Genomic DNA, 6,115 nt, shown 5'->3' with positions numbered 1-6,115 from the left:
CGGTCACACCAAAAGGGACCCCGCACTTGGCTCAGTAAAGTGCTTGCCTATGAGTTTTGTACAGCGGGAGGCCCAGCCCAGCTCTGGAGACCGCGCAAAGCTCAGCAAGTCTCTCCACGTGCCGGGGGTCCTTCCGGCAACCGGGAGAGCAGCCCAAGCCACGTCAGTCTTACCACTTCCGCTCTCACCCGCCGAATCTTCTGCCCGGCGAGAAGCTTCTTCCTAGACGCTGGAGGGGACCTGGACCTCGGTGACGGTTTCCTCGGGCAGGAGGCTGCGGTCGAGACCTGGCTAGGAGGATACAGGCACCTTTTCGGGAAAACAGTCGTCGCCGGGCAGTCCTTCTGTCCCCGGGAAGGTTTGGGGCGGAGATCTCGAGCAGTTCCTGCCGCGCGCACCCAGTGACTGTCCAGTACAGGGAACCGGGAGGCAGCCGTGTCCACATCTAGTGGACGCCCCGAAGTGTTTGTCCGCTGCATCAGTGGGACTTGCTACCAACTGCTGAGGGCGAGACCTGAGCGGTTCATGGTCCCCAACCTAGGCCGGGTGAGCTTTGGGCGTCGCTGTGGTAGGACAACAAGGGCACAGCCCGTACAAGTGTCGTAGTATGGATCTCATCTTTCTCCTACCGATCATGAATGGCCTACCGCCAAAAAATAAATACATAAGTAAAAATATCTCCCCGAGGCTGTGTCCGTGGCCTCCCTGGCCTTATACTGACCGTTCCCTGTCCGACGGTAGGCAAGCCTGAGCGAGGCCTGAAATACAGGCACACACAAACAGGGTGTATGCTCTTTCACCCTGTGAATTCGGCAGCCTGACAGAGTTATAGTTAATTGCAGGTAAAGAATCTTAACATGCGTTGGTCTCTTTCCTGTCTTTTGTTCTTACTTACTATGTATATGTATTTGGACTTCTCTTAATTTTGTATTGGCGAAGGTTATTCTGGAAAAGTTTACCTTTGTCTGTCTCAGGTCTATTATAAGGGAATCTGCCATTTAGGGGAGTTCCCCTGGAGATCAGACCAGTGGGCAGTGACTTTTCCTTTGGCCACCTGACAGCAAAATGTAAGGAAGCCGAAAGTCACAAGTGGCTTCTGGCCTGAAAAGTCCTTCATTTACCTACATCTCTCTCTGACGCAGTCCTCAATGCAGGAGGTGAAATTCCCGGAAGAAGGGTGTTGAGTTTTTTAGACAATGAATTTTGTAATTTATAAAGTAGCAAGCGCTGGCCAGGTGCCTCAGAGCGTCCTCCTGTACACCAAAAGGTTGCGGCTTTGGGGGACTTTGGGGACCCCTTGCTCTGTTACAGGCTCTCTGGCTCTCTGGCTCTCAGGCTGTCTTCGAGGATGCCTGGATGATGGTGCTGCAGCTGCCTGTGTTTCCCAATGGACGGAATTTTGTATGGGAAGAAACTCTGCACAGCCTAGGATTGGGCTGGCCTGGCAGAGGGTGGCAGGTTTATTCTTTGGGTGTTCTAGAGGGGACAGCCTCTGAGGCAGAAGCCTGCTAGTCTTCCGAAATTGTGTAGCTTTTGTATCTTGTGTTGTTTTAGTTTGTAAACTACTCTATAGAAATAAGATAATTAAAACTGGGGGAAATGCTAGGAGAACTCAGGTGTTAAGAGTTTAGCCTTAATAGGCTTAAGTGACTGATGCATGTAGAAAGCTGTTATTCCAAAATTGTGATGCTTTTGAATAAAGACTCCTTTCCTTTATCACCAAAGGGAGAAAAAAAAAAGTGGCTTCGATTCCCAGTCAGGGCACATACCTAGGTTGGGGGTTCGATCTCTGGTCAGGGCAAGGATGGGAGGCAGCTGATGGATGTCTCTCTCTCTTTCTCCCTGCCTCCCTTCCTCTCTCTCAAATCAATAAACATATCCTCCGGTGAAATTTAAAAAAAAATTTTTTTAAAGTAGCTTAGAACAGCTTTGGATAGCCTTTTAAGTGGCAACCACCTGGTCTCTAAAGCCAGAAACCTGGGCCTCTTTCTCAGTCTCAACACCCCCCCTCCCTCCCCCACAGATCAATGCCACCAAGTCTCTTCTGCTTATTTCCTGAATATCTTCCAAATACGTGCCCTCCATGGCTGTCTTAGTTCAGGTCCGTCTTCTCACCTAAATTACTGTGACAACCATCGTGCTAGTCTCTTGGTCATCTCCCTCGGATCCATTTCTGAAGCTACAGCTGTGAGAATGTGTGTGTGTGTGTCTTATCTCCTAAAGGTGTTCTTTTTTCCTGCAACAGTGGTTCTCAAACCTTAGTGTGTATTAGATTCAGCTAACAGCTTATTAAAAATATAGATACCTGGGTACCACTAAATCAGGATCTTGGGGGTATGGGTGACTGGGCATCAGTATTTTTAGTAACAAGATCTGATTTTGATTTACACCAACATTTGACCATGAGTATGAGTACATAAGATAAAGAAAACCTTGGCATGTGAGGTCTCTTAGACCTGGATCTTAATTATTTATTTAGGTACATTCCCCTTCTGGAATCCTATCTTGTATTCAAATTGAAATTCTTTTGTAAAATTTTTATTTATTGATTTGAGAGAGAGAGGGAGGAAGAGGGAGAGAGAGACAGAAGCATCAATTCGTTATTCCTCTTGTTTATACATTCATTGGTTGATCCTTGTATGTGCCCTGATGGGAGATTGAACCCGCAACCTTGGCATATTGGGACTGCTCTAACCAACTGAGCTAACTGGTCTGGGTTCAAGTTGAAGTTCTAAATGTCGCTCTGGCAGGCATGGTTCAGTTGGTTGGAGTGTCATCCTGTAACCTAAAGGTTGCTAGTTTTGATTCCCAATCAGGGCACATGCCCAGCTTGCTGGCTCCATCCCTGATTGTGCTGCGTGCAGGAGGCAGCTAATAGGTGTTTCTCATGTCGATGCTTCTCTTTCCTTACCTCTCTCTCTCTGGAATGAGAATAAAATTAAGCTTTTTAAAAATTCCTAAACGTCATGTTCTCTCAAGCCTGCAAGCTTCATGTAGTTTCCTCTGCTTAGACTGCCCAATCTGAGATTCCCTACTTACCTGCCTGAAGACTTCTTTTTTTTCCCCCTTTATTTATTTTTAGAGGGGAAGGGAGGGAGAAAAGGGAAGGAACATCAATGTGTGGTTGCCTCTTGCATGCCCCTAACTGGGGACCTGGCCCGCAACCCAGGTATGTGCCTTGACTGGGAATTGAACCTCTGACCCTTTGGTTTGCAGGCCAGCGCTTAATCCACTGAGCCACACCAGCCGGGGCTGGAGACTTTTTTTTTTTTTCCTCTCTTTAACATTTTTTAAAAAGTATATTTTATTGATTATGTTGTTACAGTAGTTCCAGTTTTTTTTCCCTTTGCTCCCCTCTGCCCAGTACCCCCCTTCCCTCCAGCAATTCTACCCCTCTTAGTTCATGTCCATGGGTGGTGCGTATAAGTTCTTTGGCTTCACCCTTTCCTATATTATTCTTAACTTCCCCCTATTTTGTACCAACCAATTATGCTTCTTAATCCGTGCAGTATATCCCCATTTCTCCCCCGCCCCTCCCAACTGATAACCCTCCAAATGATCCCCATACCTGTGATCCTGTTCCTATTCTGGTTTGCTTAGTTGGATTTTGTTTTTATTTTTTAGATTCAGTTGTTGATAGTTGTGTTTCTTGTCATTTTAGTGTTCATAGTTTTGACCTTCTTTTTCTTAAGTCCCTTTAACATTTCATATAATAATGGCTTGGTGATGATGAATTCCTTTAGCTTTATCTTGTCCGGGAAGCACTCCATCTGCCCTTCCATTCTAAATGACAGCTTTGCTGCATAGAGTAGTCCTGGTTGCAGGTTGCCTTTCATCACATTGAATACTGCAGTCCCTGCCTGCCTGCAAAGTGTTCTCTGAGAAATCAGCTGATAGTCCTATAGGCACCCCACTCTCCACCCCCGGCAGGAAACTCTCTGCCTCTCTCTTCCTGCCCCCAGGACTCTCTCTTTATCTTTCACCTTTGGCATCTCAATCATGATGTGTCCTGGTGTGGTCTCCTCTGGGTCCAGCGTTCCTGGGACCCTCCGTGCTTCCTGGACCTGTACGTCCATCTTCTTCACAAACTTTGGGAAGTTTTCCTCAGTTTTTTCAATTCTTGCTTCCTCTTTCTGCACTGGTTGACTTTTTTCCTTCTTTATGTTCCAAATCACTGATTTGAACCCCAGTTTCCTTCCCTTCACCATTGGTTTTGTGTGGATTTTCCTTCGTTTCACTTAGCATCCCTTCACTTTTATGCGTTTGCTGTCCTCCAGCATATCTGTCAAGCCTGTGAGCATCTTTATCACCAGTGTTTTGAATTCTGTGACTGTTAGGCTATCTCCTCATCTGTTAGGTTGGCTATCTTCTCGTCTCTTAGTTCTCCCACTGGAACCTTGATCCGTTCCCCCTTTTGGGCCATAATTCTCTGTCTCCTCATTCTGACAGGCTCCTGTGTATGTTTGCGTCCCAGGTAGAACTGTCGCTCTTGTAACATTGTAAGGGGCTGAGCCTTAGGGATTCCTCAGTGCAGGGAGACCTGTTTCACCACGTTGTGGCACTGTATGTGGGGGAGGGGTCTGAGAGGGAACAATGCTGCCTGCCCAGCACTCGCCCCTTTTTCAGGCACCTCTCCAACTTCCGCACCGGACTGGTGCCCCTCTAGTTGCTTGCCAGTCCCTTCTTGCCCGCAGTTTCTTTTGAGATATCAGCTGATAGTCTTATTGGGACCCCTTTGTATGTAACTCTCTTCTTCTCTCTTGCTGCTTTTAAGATTCTCTCTTTATCTTTTTGACATTTTGATTAGAATGTGTTTTGGTGTGGTTCTCCCTGGGTCTAGTTTTTTTGGAACTCTCTGTGTTTCCTGGACCTGTAAGTCTGTTTCCTTCCCCAAGTTAGGGAAGTTCTGCTTCGTTATTTTTTCACATAATTTTTCAATTTCTAGTTCTTCTTCACCTTCTGCCAACCCTATGCTTTGGATGTCGGCCCGCTTATAGTTGTCCCATAGGTTTCTGAGCCTCTCCTCATTTTCCTCACTTTTCGTTTCCTCTTTCTGCACTGGTTGAGTGTTTGTTCCTTCCCTATGTTCCGATTTGTTGATTTGATCCCTGGTTTTTCTTTCCCTCACCACTTGTTTCATATGTGTTTTTGTTCATTTCAGCAGGACTAGCCTTCATTCCTTCCCCGTCTTGTTTAAGATCTGCTGTCAGGTCTGTAAGCATTTGTATAACCAAAGCTCTGAACTGTGCCTCAGAAAGATTTCCTATCTGCTGAGCCATTAGATTAGATATTTTCTGGCTAGTCAGCTGTGTCACTGGGATCTCTCTCATGGTCTGTGCCATCCTGACCGTTTTGTGTTTACCTTTGCTTCCTGGGTGGGGCTGTCACACCTTCTACGCTATAGTGGGTGGAGCCCTATGCACTCATCACAACGGGGCGACCCTTCTCACCACACTGGCGTTTTCTGTGGAAGCGGGGGTCCAAGATAGATTCCTGCTGTTCACTTTCTGCTGAGAGACTGGGAGCCTCCTCTTCTGTCCCCATGCCCTCTGGGCCTCACAGTCCGAGGCAATGGGGGTCTGCCTTCCCCGGCATTGGAATCGCGAGCTGACAGGTCTGGTCTGCAGCCAGGGGTGCTCCCCAGGCACTTCTCGCCTCTCCTTAAGTACAGATGTCTGTGCTTACTGCCCCTCTCCTTAAATACTGGTGTCTGTGCTTACCGCCGTCCTGCTGCTGCCACCAGCACAGTTGACCTCTCCACCCTGGCTTTGTTCCTCCTACCCATCCAGATGAGCACCACTTTTTTATAATTTCATACATTGGACTTCCATGTAGCTTTATTTTCTGAAACTTCTGGTTATTTCTGGTTTCGTGGTAGTTGTATTCCTTCTTAGTTGTGGAGGAAGACGGAGCATGTCAGCCTAGGCCTCCACCTTGGCCGGAAGTCCCGTGGAGACTTATTTTGAACAGTGCAAGTTCTGTACTGTTATTTTACTACTTATGTGTCTGTTTCCCTTGTTAATTGCTAACTCCATACATTAATTTATCCTCAGGGCCTAGCAGTGCTTTTGTATACAGTAAGCAGCTTAACACATGTTCCTTGAAAAAACTGGTT

The sequence above is a fragment of the Furipterus horrens genome, unplaced genomic scaffold (genome assembly GCF_987537825.1).
Source record: "Furipterus horrens unplaced genomic scaffold, mFurHor1.1.pri manual_scaffold_3, whole genome shotgun sequence".
In the NCBI taxonomy this organism is placed as follows: Eukaryota; Metazoa; Chordata; class Mammalia; order Chiroptera; family Furipteridae; genus Furipterus; species Furipterus horrens.
The sequence above is the reverse complement of the archived record's forward strand: the minus strand, read 5'-3'. Positions refer to the sequence as shown.